Genomic DNA, 15379 nt, shown 5'->3' with positions numbered 1-15379 from the left:
AAGGAAAAATATTGCAAAAATGTATAAATATCTATTGAAAGTTGAGTCAGAAGAAGAAATTGTAAAAGGCTGCATGATAGCCTGGGCCAAAAATATAGGACGCAACATAGATTTAGTAGAATGGAAAAAAAATTGGAATAGGAAGTATAAGTTAACAAGATCTGCGGGCTACAAGGAAAATATATACAAATGTTTTACCAATGGCACCTACCTCCAAACAGATTAGCAAAAATGTATCCCAACATAAATCTGGTATGTTGGAAATGTAAAAAGAGACAATGTACTTGGTGGTCCTGCCCAGAGGTGCAAAGATATTGGACCAAAATGAGGCGATGGATACAAGAAATTGTCAAATAAATAGAATTTGAATCGGAATTATTTATGCTAGGTATTTATAAAGAAACATGATAAAAAGATTAAGTACATTATATTACACATATTAACAGAACTAATTTATCTTACGCACAATGCTGGAAACATAAGAACATCCCCCCTGATGAATTGATAACAAAAAATCTTGGAATGCGCCAAAATGGACAAACTGACCCTAGAACTAAAAGACAAAGAATAGTCAGAATATTATAAAATTTGGGATATGTGGTATGATTGGCTGGAAATTAGGCAAATAGAAAATAATGAAAGTTAAAATAAGTAACATTGCTTTGTTTCCTCTATTCCAACATCCTATTCCAATATTTTCAAAGACTACTGTCAAAAAGCCTAAACAACTCTAAACTGAAATTTAGTTCCGCCACTTGTTTATATCCCACCACAGCTTCCTTCCTCTTAACACTAAACTTTAGGGATAATAGCTACTATACTGTGCACTATCTTTTTAATCCACAAAATATATAATGATTGAGTATGAATTCTGACTTGATGAATGTTGGAAATTACAGAAAATGTAAATGTAAATACATTTATTTACACTATCTGGATGACAGATAAATGTATATAGTCGCATAACAAAGTATATAAATGTATAATGCACAAGAGATAGAGATGTATCACACGAGTGTTACAGTACTGTTAATGTTATGGGTTTTTTTCTTTTAAAAAGTAAAATAATTAATAAAGTTTAATTAAAAAAAAAACACTCAAAGAGCCATTTGGACCCAGTTTGGACCTGAAAATAACCATCGAGAGCCACAATACCTGGGTGGGCATAGCCAACTTGATGTCCCTCACTCCCACCCAGTCACATAACGCCCCCTAGCCATACCTACTCAGCCACAAAATCCTCCTCTTTCCTCTATGTCTTTCTCTCTGTATCTCTCTGCCCCTCTCCCTTTCTCCCCCTCTCTCTGTATCTGTCTTTCTACCCCACTCTCTGTATCTGTCTCTCTTTGTTTCTTTCTCCCACTCTCTTCCCCTCTGTTGTGGCCCACCGGCAGCTGACAGAGCTGCAGTGGAACCTGGGCCAGGCCTTGAGAAGAGGCTGAGGAAGATCCAGAGGAGGGCACTGCATCAGAGGCAGAAATGGGGCCAGGGCAGGCTGGCAGTCAGCAGTTGCCTTCATACTCAGACAGCAGTGAGGTGAGAGAGCTTATGGAAACCAGTTTCCAGCCTGTGCATGTGCAGAGCTAGCAGAAGACAAGAACAATTGAGAAAGCAGGATTGATTCAGGAGTAAGGCCACACCTCGGAGATAATTGGCCCCTCCATAGGACATAAAAGAGGAGCAAATGGAACGTGAGCTTTTGCAGGAAGCAATTAGTTCGTTTACTCAGAACACAAGTTTTGAAAAATCCTGTTTGACTCTGTGTCACGTTTGACTCTGCCCTGCACCTGGCAATTAGTTCTCTGGCTGCATTCCAAGTGTGATAAGGTGGGTGTTTATCAACATTTCCCTGAAAGACTGTATGTGAAGCCTTGTGAATGTAATTCACAGCTGTGGAAATAAAAGTGGTTTTGCTGGGATTAAGACTGTGTTCTATGCTTTATAAGGAAGCCTAAGTCAGAACACCCTCTCTCTCTCCCTCTCCCTATCTCCCCCCATATTCTCTCCCCCTTCTTTCTGCATCTCTTTCTCCCCCTCTCCCTATCTTCCCCTCTCTCTGTATTTCTCTCTCCTCCTTTCTGTATCTCTATCTCTCTATCCCTTTCCCTATCTTCCCCTCTCTCTCTGTATCTCTCTCCCGCTTCCTCCCCTTTCTGTATCTCTCTGTGTGTGTCTCTGTCCCTCTCCCTATCTTCCCCTCTCTCCCCCATACAAACGTAAGTGAATAAACAAGCATTTTTAAATGTTATGAGGATTGCATCATTTATATAAAACTATATAGTTTTAATGACTAAAATCATCTGATTCTAACTTAAAGCATGAATAACAAGAATGTTGTTGAACATATTATTTAATTCACTTTCAGCTACAGTAAGTATCAGCTACAATAAGTTTAATCCATGTTACTGAGAATACATTCTAATTTAGAAATCCTTAAAACTGAAACATAGAATCTATGCATAAAAAAGGTAAAGGAGTTCCTGTGGATTTTACTCCATTAATCATTGCCGACTGTAGTGGGCAATGCTCATCTTTGTTTCAAAGTCATTGAACCAAGACTGTTGGAACACATTTCCACAGTCATTGACAAGCATGATGTCACTGAAGTGCTACCTATTTATCTACTTGCATTTGCATGCTTTCTAACTGCTTAAGTTGGCAAGAGCTAATGTGAGGGCGCAAGCTAACCCTTTTGTGTGGCACTCAGATCTCAAACCTGGGGCATCAGCTTTCCAGCTGACAAACCCAGTGACTGAACCGCTAAGCCACCATGTTTCCTAATCTATGCATGATACACCCAAATTTTAGATGTGGTACGAATTCATGGATTAAGTTTTAATATATAAATGATTTCCAGTTTAAACTGAATTCTGAGTCAGATTTACTTTTAGAATATATAAAGTTTTCTAGACATCAAAGCATGCTCCCACAACTTACTAAGCCAAAAATCAAATGGCTTTCCAATAAAAAGCATATAATATTCTTGCATCAGATCGTTTTAAACACTTTGAAGCAATATATGGTTGAGTAAAGCTTAATAAAAAATATCACAGCTTGAAATGAGATTTCAACTTGTAAGATTTGTTTTGTTCTAATCTGAATCATTTTACAAAAAACATTGTCACCAAATCTGACACGTGTATTTTTGAATACTCCAAATGGATTCATAACATTTAATTAGAACCCACAATGAAACTTAAAACTTTACAAAAGTGTATATTTATTTCAGTCTAAAATGTAAGTTTTTCTTGTATCTATTAAAGTTCTCGTGAGATTTTATTAGTTCACCGGGAGATGAGAAACTTTGACAAAAGGAACCACAGAAGAAAAAAAAACTGAAGCTAAATCTTCCATATTTGGGAGAAACTGGGATAATTATCTATTACAGTAACTGTCTTTTAATCTGAAATTCTGAAACATACTGGTCTTTCACTAACTTTTGAACAGACATTTAAAATTTAAAAATTATCTTCACTTCATTTTCATGGCCATGAATAGCTTGCTTTAAGAGACCGGGTAGGAAGATAGGAGCAGAGATTTTATACAAACAGAAATAGTGCCTGCCGTTAAAAACCTAGATATTTAACTATGCAACATAGCTGTTTTGGGAGACCTTACAAAACAAGAATAGTAAATACGTTGTTTCATTTCTGTCCTGGCTTGCTGCCCCAAGAGCAATAGATAAGTTAAGAGACGACTGCTTCTCTATCATGTTCCAGTTTTAAAAGGACATTTATAGTAGGGATGTGAAACTGGCAGCCCACAGGCTGGATGCATCATGCTCAGGCCATGCCCACCCTGGCATTGCAAAGGCAAAAATGTTGCAATACGTCACATGATGTCACGTGAGGCAATCAAGTTTGCCTACTGTAAAAAAAAAAAAAGCTGTTTATATGGTAACAAACACTTCCCCACCCTGAACCATTTTACTGCACTCAGTTCTGTCTTAAAGAAGATTTTCCTTATATTCCCTTCAATTGGGTCAATTATTCTCAAATGGAAACATACACCTTTCAAACTGAAAATAAGAAAGGAAGAAATGGGGCATTGGTCCTATCTAATACGCCTCTTCTCGGGGAGTCAATGGGAGAATCCAGGTTGGATAGTCTCTAAGCTCGTTGCTCTACAGACAAAATTGAATTCTGGTAACAGTACCCAGTTCTGAAATGAACATAAAGTGAATACCGCTGTCCATTTTCTTCCGAACAGCAGTCCTCTGAATGGCAGCCCTTCCCCTGACTCTGACCAGACAGTCTTCAGGGTAAGGCTGGATTCTCCCGTCGACTTCTTGAGAATAGGCATATCAGGTAGAACCAGCGCTCTTTCTCCATTGAGACAACAGAAGAATCCAGGTTGGTACATACCAAAGCTGGCTGCTGGCTGTCCTAAGGGCAGGAATTGGCCTGGTCTGAAGTCCCCGCCTCTACATGTACACCTTGCAGGACTTGCCTGCCAAAGGTCACCTCCGCCATTATCAGAAGTCAATCTGATAATGTCTGATGAACTGTATCGCTGACGCCAACGTTGCAACTCGATAAATGTCCTGAACCGAGGCCTGCATAGCCCAAGCTGCAGTAGTTGCTGCACTTCTAGAAGAGTGTGCGGTTATTCTCCTGAGCAGCAAAAGAGCCTGCAGCTCGTGGGCTTTTGCAATACAGCCCTGAGCCAATGACCCACGATGGACGGTGTCACCCTCGGCCCAAAGTTGATGGCTGAAAGGAGATGAACAGGGATTCTTTCTTCCTAAAAAAGAGATTCACTTGTTGATGTAAATGTGGAGGGCCCTCCCGACGTCCAAGGTGTGCCATTTTTTTCTCCAGAGTATATTTAGGCTCTGGATAAAAGTCAGGCAAGATCAACTCCTGTGAATGATGGAATAAGGAGTTCACCTTGGGCAGAAAGGTAGGGTCCAACCGCAGACCCACCCTGTCTGCACGAAAAATACAAAGGTCCTTTCTAGGCTGCCAACTCTGAAATACATCTGGCCGACATAATGGTCACTAGGAATGCCACCTTGCACATGGGTAAGTACAGGCTGGTTTCACACAGGAGCTCAAATGGTGTTGAAGTCAGACCCTGCAAGACCTTCGGCAAGTCCGGGTGGAGTAATAGTGTACCACCAGTGGCTTCAAATTTGTGGCTCTCCGAAGGAAGGCTCTCACCCTGGGGTGCTGGGCAAGAATGTTTGAGTCCTTGAATGAAAGCACTGAGGCCAAGGCAGCCACCTGTCTATAAAGTATTGGGGGAAAGACCCCTATCTAAATCGTCTTGCAGAAATTCCAACACATCTTACACCAACAATGAATTGGGATCCAAGAGATGGCTCATATACCAACTGCAGAAAATCTTCCACATGGCGTTGTAGATTCTGGTTGTAGATGGCCGTCTGGCCGTCTGGATGACCTTCTTGGAGAACTTCTCCTGTTTCAAGAGCCCCCACTCTGTGCCAGACAGTCAACTGGAGCCACTGTGCCTCTGGATGGTTGATAGGATTCTGGCTGAGGGAGACTCTGTTCAGGGGAATCCTCCAAGGTCTGGAGATCAACAGGCCGACCAGATCAGCAAATCATGGTTGCCTGGGCCAGTAAGGGGCTAACAACAAGCCCTCTGCCCTCTCCAATAGCACCTTCCTGATTGTCCCTGGGATAAGGGGAAGGAAGGAAGGTATACAACAGACCCTGGAGCCACCTGCATCGGAGAGCATTGACCTCTTCCACTGCCGGTGCTGGAAACCTTGCAAAAAATCTTGGGAGCTGAGAGTTCCCTGGAGAGGCAAAAAGGTCCAGAATCAGCCGGCTGAACCATTCCGAAATCTCTTGGAACAGACTGGGATGCAGGCACCACTCTGACTGGTCGACTGTGACCCTGCTCAACCACTCTGCCAGCACATTTGAAACCCCTGAGATGTGCTCTGTCCTTATTGATGATAGATGTCTCTCTGCCCAAAGACACAATTGGATCGCCTCCTGCATCAGGGACCTGGAACAACTGTCCCCCTGATGATTTATATGGGCTTTGGTGGCCATGTTGTCCATAAGGAAAAGAACATGCCTTCCCTGAAACCTCCTGCGGGAAACTCTTGAGTGCTAAACGGGCCACCCTGAGACAGTTTATATTGTGAGTGAGTTCTCCTCTTTTTAACGCCGCCCCTGGATAACCTGGGGTCCCAGGTGAGCCCCCAGCTTTACAGACTGGCGTTGGTGGTGATGGTCAGTCTTTGAGGCTCCTTGTATAAATACCCCTGGTCCATGGCCCAGGACTGCCACCGATTAAGTGACTGAAGTACAGCCTATGGCACTCAAACCCTCATCACTGAGTTGCCCTTGCCTGCCCTCTGATAGGGGAGCAGGAACCACTGCAGGGCCTGGGCCTGGAAACGAGCCCAGGGAACAATGCCAATACAGGAGATTGGGCGTTGGTTCTTACCTGACACGCCATTTCTCTTTGAGCTGCGAGGATCATCCAGAGAGTGGGAGGTGCTTCAGACTGCGTCGTTGTAGGCTGAGCTTAATTACTGAGGAACGCTCTGCCCTCCATCATGTGGCTCCCTTGCATTCCCCAGTTTATGAGAAGTCGAGAGGCAAGAGAAAGTCGTACTCTCATCTTACTAAACTTAAGGCTTCATTGGCCGAAACAAGACCCCACCAGATGGTGTAAGAAGAAGGGTGGGGCTGGATGATCCTCGCAGCTCAAAGAGAAGTGGTGTGTCAGGTAAGAACCAATGCCCGTTCTCCTTCGAGCTGCTCGGATCATCCAGAGAGTGGGACATACCAAAGCTTGGCTGTCCTACAGGAGGGACTCCGTCTGGTGCGGAGACCTCTGCGGGTCCTTGAGGACTCGCTGAAGGACTCGTCTGCCAAACGAAGCCTCCGCCGAGGCAAAGATGTCGATCTTATAATGCCTAATGAAGGGAGACAGAGAGGCCCAGGTGGCGGCCCGGCAAATATCAGAGATAGGAGCTTGGGTGGCCCAAGCTGCCAAGGTAGCTGCACTTCTGGTGGAATGTGCAGTTATTCCACTGGGTACTGGCAGAGCCTGAGACAAATAAGCCTTGGAGATAGTAGCTCTGATCCAGCGGCCGATGGTTGAAGGGGACACTTTGTGGCCCAATGACTTGGGTTGAAAGGAAAGGAATAGGGATTCGGACCTCCTAAAGGGCTGGGTGCGCTTGATGTAAATGCGAAGGGCGCGCCTCACATCCAGGGTGTGCCAAAGCTTCTCCCTCTCCCGTGAGGGATTGGGGCAGAAGTTTGGCAGCGTGAGTTCCTGTGCCCTGTGGAAGGCTGAGTTGACCTTGGGCAAAAAGCTAGGATCAGGCCGGAGGACCACCCGGTCAGCATGGAAGACACAGAGGTCCTTCCTCACCGACAAGGCTGCGATCTCCGAAATTCGGCGGGCCGAGGTAATGACCACCAAAAACACGACTTTGAAAGTTAAAAACTGGAGGGTGGATTCCCTGAGAGGCTCAAAGGGAGTTTAGCAAGGGACACCAAGACCTTATTGAGGTCCCAGGTAGGGTATCGGTGAACAGTTGGGGGGCACAAGTTAGTGAATCCTCTGAGGAATGCCCTAATGCGAGGGTGGTGGGAAAGAGAGTCAAGGTTGTCACAAGCTATGACAGTTGAGAGGGCTGCGACCTGACGCCTCAAGGTGTTAGGGGAAAGCCCTTTCCTCAGACCTTCTTGAAGGTAGTCCAAAACTTGAGCAATGGAGGGAGAAAACGGGTTGACCTGGGATTTATGGCACCACTTACAGAAACCATTCCAAGTGGCATTGTATATTCGAGTAGTTGAGGGCCGCCTGGTGGCTAAAATGGTCTCAATAACCTGGTCGGAGAGCTTTTCGTTTCTTAGCCGTTCCCGCTCAACCTCCAAACGGCTAACTGGAGCCATTGGGCATCCATATGCTGGAGGGGCCCCTGAGAAAGGGAGATCCTGTTCGGGGAGATTTTCCAGGGAGGGGCCACCGATAGGTTGCGGAGGTCCGCAAACCATGGGCATCTGGGCCAGTAGGGGGCCCCCAGAAGTAGTTCTGCCTCCTCTTGGATCAGTTTCTGAATGACTCTGGGGACTAGGGCTAATGGAGGGAATGTGTATAGCAGTCCTGGGGGCCAGGGGCAACGGAGGGCGTTGTAATTCTCGGCCCTGTGGGAAGGGTATCTCGAGAAAAACCTTGGGAGTTGTGTGTTGAGGGGGGATGCGAAGAGGTCCACTGTCGGAAGACTGAAGATCGTGGTCACCTCCTTGAACAGGGATGGGTGGAGGCGCCACTAGGACTGGTCCACTGTGGCCCTGTTCAGCCAATCTGCTTGGGTGTTTGAAACCCCTGAGATGTGCTCTGCTTTGAGGGAGAGGAGATTGCGCTCCGCCCAGCGGCAGAGGCGCTCCACCTCTCTCATCAACCGTATGGACTGGGTACCCCCTTGCCTGTTGACGTGAGCCTTGGCGGTGATGTTGTCCGTGAGTATAAGGACATGCCGCCCGTGTACCTGAGGGAGGAAGTTGCGCAGGGCAAGATGGATGGCGTGGAGTTCCAACCAGTTTATGCTGCATACCCGTTCTGCCTGCGACCATCTGCCCTGTGTGGTGAGCGAGTGGATGTGACCGCCCCATCCGGACAGGCTGGCGTCTGTGGTGAGGGTGAGGCGTTGGGGCTCCTTGAAGCAATGGCCCTTGTTGATGGCGGGATTGGCCCACCAGAGGAGAGACGAGAGGACCCTTGGAGGTACCTTGACCGTGGCCTTTGAATTGCTTCTGCCGGATCTTTGGAACGGGAGCAGGAACCACTGTAGGGATCTAGTGTGTAAACGGGCCCAGAGAACAATGGAAATGCATGAGACCATTTTGCCTAATAATTTAGACAAATCTAAGAGTGTCACCCTTTTTGATCGTCTGATGAGTTTGACGGAGTCCTGGATGCTAAGGAATCTTTCCAAGGAAAGGAAGACCTTCCCCTTAACTGTGTCAATGACGGCCCCCAAGTGTGATATCCGTGTAGATGGTAACAACTGGCTCTTTTGCCAGTTTACTAGGAACCCATGGTCCTGGAGGGCAGAGAGAGTAGCTCTGGTGTCCCTCTCTGCTTGGAGTCTGGAGTGGGACAGGATGAGGATATCATCCAAGTAACAGTGGAGATGCACCGGGAGGTTCCTGAGGTGAGCTGCTAGAGCCGCGAGAACCTTAGTGAAGGCTCTCGGGGCGGAAGCCAACCCAAAGGGGAGGGCTACGTATTGGAAGTGACGGTGATTATAACAGAACCTGAGGAATTTAAAATGGGAGGGCCGGATTGGTATATGAAGATACGCCTCTGAAAGATCTATAGAAGAGAGCCAGTCCCCCTGCCTGGTGCCCAGTAGGATGGACTGTAAGGAGTGCATCTTAAATCTGCGGTGAATCAGGTAACGGTTAAGACGTTTTAGGTCTAAAATTGCTCTCCATCCACCTGAGGATTTTAGAACCACGAAGAGGTTTGCCCTCGTTGGGAGGGTGGGACAGGTTCAATAGCTTTATGTTGAGGAGATGATGGATAGCGGAATCCATCAGGCCGCATTTGGTGGGATCCCTCGAGGTGGGGATGCCATGCAAAAGTCAGGGGGAAGCGCTCTGAATTCCAGGGCGAGACTGAATATGACGGTATCCCGGACCCAGGCATCAGAAGTAGAGGAGTCCCATCGGTCGGCGAAATGTCTGAGGCGGCCGCCGATGGGAAGGGGGGACAGGATCTATGTGGAGCGCCGGAAGGGCCTCCCCCGGACCCCTAAAGGGACGCTTGTAGCTGCCGCCCCTCCTGTTCCTGTTGCCCTGATCAGCTCGATCCTGGGGTTGGAATGGCCGGAAGGAGGGGGGTCTCAGGTACCTGGGCGGGAAGGGAGATTGGTAGAAAGGCCGGGAGGACCCTCTCCCGAAATGGCTGAGGGGTTCTTGGCTCTGATCTACGAAAAGAGAAGGAACAAATTTTTTCTTGCTTCTGGTCTCGGCTAGCCGGGCCTCCAGAGCCGTACCGAATAATTTGTCCCCTTTAATGGGGGCGGTGGCCAACTTAACTTTGTTTTTTACATCCGCCTGCCAGGGTTTGAGCCAGAGCAGACGGCGGGCTGTAACATGAGAGGTTATTGCTCGGGAGGAGAACTTAACCGCATGGTAGGTGGCGTCGGCCGAGAATTCAGCCGCGGCCGTCAGTTTGGCGATGTCCTGGTGCACCCTTGTATTGGAGGGGGGGACATGTTGTTTTAGTTGACGGAGCCACCGGATCGAAGATCTGGTGAAGAAGGAGGCGGACGTGGCCGATCTGATGGCCCAGGCGTCGGCTTGGTGAGCCCGACGAAAAGCTAGTTCGGACCTCTTGTCCTCGGGTTCCAGAGGATCACTAGGGGAGGAGGAGGATGCTAAGCCAACAATGGGCTCATCAACCTCGAGGGTATTAAGCAGGTTGCAAAAGCTAGGGTTGAGGTTGAAAAACCTCTTGTCCTGGTTGGATGGGGCAGGAGGAGCCCCTGTGGAATCCAACTGATTTGAGACTAGGTCGTGAAAGATGGGTGGGGCCGGAATAACCTCCGCTTCCACCACAGGCTGCCTGAAAATAGCGTACTCTGGGCCCTCCGCCGGGGAAGGGTGAGCAGAGGGGGGCTGTATGGATAGGCCAGAGATATTTTTGGCCTTAAAGAGGAGCGATTTAAACATGTGTGGCTTGAACAATCCCCCAAAGGTGGGTTGATCGGGGGTGAGACCCTCATCCTCAGACATCTCCCCCTCCATAGGGTCTATCTCCGATAGGGGCTCACCGTAGAGTGTGGACCCCCATTCAAGTTCTTCCTCCTCCCTGAACTGGCCCAGGTCCTCTAACTCCTCCTCCAATTCCCCCTCTGGGAGAGGGCTGCCCCTCTGCAAAGGTACCTGACCATGGGGAGGGTCCGATCTAAGCGAGGACCTGACTGATAGCGACTCATGTTCGGGAGCCATCGGGAGGAGGCTGGGCCTGGACATCCGTTGGAGGCCTTCTGCAGTCCCCTGGCGGATAGCCCGTTCCATCCAAGCCCTCATATGTTCAGGAATCTCGACTGAAGCGGGCTCCTCTTGGCGCAGACCAGCGGCCGTGGGAGTAAATGTAGCTTCGGGTGCCCGTCTGGTCGTTGATCCAGGAAGCTGGTGCCCCTGGGATGAGCTGTGCCTGGAGAGGGAAGAACAATCTGGAGGGGGGGGATGTCTAGAGGTAGAAGGGATGGGGGGAGAGAGGGCTGGAGGCACGGGTTGTGACTCCCTTGATCGCCTGTCGAATTATTTCTCCAATGCCTTATGGCGTCTTAAGGCGTCTCTTTGAGAGGCCCTGGAAGTTTCCTTAGAAGTTTCCTTAGCCTGTCTGCGCGAGTGGTAGGATTTAGATTTGGCCTTCAAAGAAGGGCCTTTAGTGGGATTGTCATCTGCCATTTTAGAAGTAAGGATTGTGCATATAGATAAAATATAGATAAGATATAGGCGGTTGGCTCGCCAGGGATTCAACCTACGGCAAGGTCGGGTATCCCTTTTAGCTGGCCCGCGCCCCCTTTTGGAATTTAGTATAATAATCTATTATTGTTATTATTATTATTCTTATTATTATTAAAAAATATATGTATCTGTTTGTATGTTAGACATATATACATATATGTTCATGAAGAAACATATTTACTATTGTTAATATTCTTATGATACACAAATATATAAATATGTATTTATTATTATTATTATTATTATTATTATTATTACTAATCAAAAATATCAAAAATACCAAAAAAAACCAATCAATTAACTAGGTCCAGAGCTCCCCAGGACAGTGACCTAGGAGATTATTGATATGATCCAATTGGTCGAATGAACGCCTGAGATAAGGCCTCAAGCAGCCCGAGCTCCCAGACAGCAACTGGGAGAGGGTGACTGCTATTCTTCGCCCTGAGCGCTGCTGCGGAAAGCCAACAATTTTGAGAGCAAAGCACAGGAGGAGTAATAGCTCTGAGCAGGCTGGGAGGCCTGCATAGGTGAGCTAGCAACCTCGCAGCCGAAAAAAAGGAGGCCGGAAGATGGTGCCTGAGCACAAGGCGGCGTCCAAAATGGCGGCCGCCTGTGAATCTCTGATCGGGCCATCTCAGGGCGGAACTAGGTCCCTCCGGCAAGCTTAGGAAGCCGAGAGGGCAGCAGGAAAGTTTGCCCCTGCCTGGGGCGATTGGCGTTCAGGTGGGGGGAAAACCAGCTGCGCACACAGCGCGATCAAGTTCAAGCCGCTAGCGAGGGCGGCATAGCAAAGCGGTAGGAAGGAAAAAAGTCAAATTGAGGGTGGGGGGGATTAGCGCAGGAGCGCTGCTAAACTGCCCGCTCTTTTTCCCCCTTGGGGGCGAGAAACACGCTCCCCTTACTCTAGAAGGCACTCCAGATGCGCAGAGGCTAGAGGAAAGGAAAATCAGAAGGCAAACCTTAAGAATAATACGAGGCTTGAATTGGCCAAGGAAGGAAGGAAACACAGCCTAACTCTCACGAAGGCTGAGCATAAACTGGGGAATGCAAGGGAGCCACGTTCCTCAGTAATTAAGCTCAGCCTACAACGACGCAGTCTGAAGCACCTCCCACTCTCTGGATGATCTGAGCAGCTCGAAGGAGAACATTTTGCCCAGGAGCTGAGACAGCAAGGTGAGAGGGGCCCCTCTGAAGGACAGAATCTGGTCTGTCACAGCCTTGATGATGTCCTGACACTCCTGGGGGAGGAAGACTTGTCTATAATTGCCCCCAAATGTAAGAGATGAGTCAATGGGACTAGATGGCATTTGTCCAGGTTTATCAGGAACCCGTGCTCCCAAAGGACCCTGATTATGGTTATCAGATCCTCCTCCACCTGGGTCAGGAAGAGGACTTGATCAGAATGTCATACAGGTAGCACTGTATTCTGATGGGCATAGTTCTGAGGTATACTGCCACAGCCACCAGAAGCTTATTAAATGTCCATAGAGCTGATGTGAGGCCAAACGGAAGAGCTCTGTATTGGAAGTGGTGGCTGCCATAGCAAAACCCCAGAAACTGGCGGTGGTCTGGATGGATGGGCACATGGAGGTAAGCCTCCATCAGGTCTACCAAAGTCAAGAAGTCTCCCTCCCGAATACCCTCGAGGATTGAATGGAGTGCATCATGAATCTTCTGTATATCAGATGCCTGTTGAGACTCTTTGAGAATCGCTCACCACCACCCCAGAGGCCTTTGGGATGACAAACAAAATTGAATAAAATTCCCATCCCCTCTGGTCTCTTGGAACCGGCTGGATGGCATGGATATCCAACAAATGCTGGATTGCTGATTCCATGATGGCCCTCTTTGCAGGGTCCCTGGAGACAGGGCAGCACATAAAGGTTGTCCGGGGGGGGGGAGAGAAACTTCAGGTAAAGCCCTGATTGAATGGTTTTCCTGATCCAAGCGTCTGTCATGGTCTCCTCCCACGTCTATGCAAAGAGACCCAGACAGCCTCCTATGGGGCAAAGATTCTTGATGACACTTGGTCCACCTGAAGGCCTAACAGTGCCACAAAAGGACCTTTTGTCTCCTGGCCTCTGACAGCCTCTGGCACCAAGGGCCGGTCTATCAACCTGAGGGGAAGGTCTAGGGGCCTGTTCTGATGGGTAAAGCTCGTGCCAGCCTCCCCCTATCTAAAGGAGGGCCTCCTAAAATAGCTTGAAAGCCAGTAGTCAACCCGCCTCCCCTGGGAAGGGAGTATCATGAGCTTGTCTCTAGTCTCCATTAAAAATGGTTCCAGAGACTCCCCAAAGAGCCTCTTCCCCTTAAAGGGAGCTGAAGCAAGCTTCCATTTATTCTTAGAGTCCATTTGCCAATTGCATAGCCAAAGAAACCTACGAGTTGTCACAGAAGAGGCAACGGCCCATGAAGAGAACTTGGCTGCAATAAGTGTTGCATCTGCTATTTCCTGCCTGATGGCTTGTGAAATCCAGGCTCTCATAAAAGCGGGCATCTCTTGACTGCTGCAGTAGCGGTGAAGGTTGCATCTGCTCTTACCCTATTGGAACACTGCCTTCCCGGTCCAGCTGCCACAAGCCTCTCTGACTGATAAAAAATAGAAACCCCAGTCTCTGCAGTAATTTGGAGGTTTTCCTGTAAATGTTGTTCAATAGAGCCACTTGGTGACCAGGCTCTCAAATACTGCCTAGTATCTGAAGATTGGTCTTGCTGCAGGGCCTCATGAGGAATTTGATGCAAAATGGAGCTGCTGTCAGCCATCTTGGAGACCTTCAGAGCCTTATCAAAGTCTTTATCCAAGGCTTTCTTTGGGTGGCCTGCTTCTCCTCTGCCCTAGAAGATTTTCTAGGAGCCAGAGCCCTGGCCCTAATCCTGGCTGCAGCCTCTAAACCAGCTGACCTGGGCTTCACTGAGCCTTTGACAGTTCAGTCTCTAGTCTGCTGAGGTGCTATCATCTCCTGACCAACTCCCTAGCTGCCATCTTGTGCATGCCAAAAAAACCTGCCAGTGACAGAGGGGGGAAGGGAAATTAAAATAAAAAATAAAGCCTGAGGCCAGTTGCAGTGGCTGGAGCACCTGTCAACAGCTTCAGGCAGCAAATGCAGCCAAAGAAGCTGGCAATTAATTCAGTGCACCTCCTCAAGTCTAAAGGCCCCAGAAAAAAAAATGGACTGTTTAAAACTGCAGCAAGCCTTGGCAGATCAAGAGCTTGTGAGCTTTGTGCTGGCTGCACAATTGAATAAGCAGATTTAAGCGACTCACAGCTGCCGCAGTGCTCTGGGGAACTGTTAAACAGATCCAATATCCAGATCAAAGTCCCCCAAAAGGGCAAGCCTGGTCTAGAGTAGGACTTGCCAAAAGGACTGGAGATTGTTGCTGTCAAAATGGCAGTCCTATGCGATTCGCAGTTGCCATGGCTGTCAGAAAAACCTCGAAGTCAGACTGAAGTATCAGACATTGACTCCGACCCCAGTCCAGCCACATGGGCTATCAGGGCCACTCTCTGCCCTCAATTCACTTAAAAATCACTAAAAACGTCAACAGTTCAAAAGAAAAAAATTCCTGGAAAATAAAAAGGTGCGAAAATACAAAAGGCGCGAAAAACCAAAAGTGGCTAAGCCAACAAAACTGGACAGCTGTTAAATCTGTTTGAAAAACCAATACACTAAGAAAATCCAGGGAGTAGAATGATTCTTCCAAAAACTCATTTCAGAGCCCTTTAGGGTTGTCTGAATGAGCTGAGACTGAATAAAGAACTGGGGATCATTATCAGGGGGCCATGTCCTCAGAATTCAACTCAAGTCTGTAGAGCAACAAGGCTAGAGACTACCCAAACTGGATTCTCACATCGACTCAATGGAGAATATACCCTTCATTTTTCAATTTTCTAATAG

Source organism: Pseudonaja textilis, chromosome Z, assembly GCF_049901715.1.
Source record: "Pseudonaja textilis isolate UNSWEBS1 chromosome Z, rPseTex1.2, whole genome shotgun sequence".
Taxonomy (NCBI): Eukaryota; Metazoa; Chordata; class Lepidosauria; order Squamata; family Elapidae; genus Pseudonaja; species Pseudonaja textilis.
The sequence above is the reverse complement of the archived record's forward strand: the minus strand, read 5'-3'. Positions refer to the sequence as shown.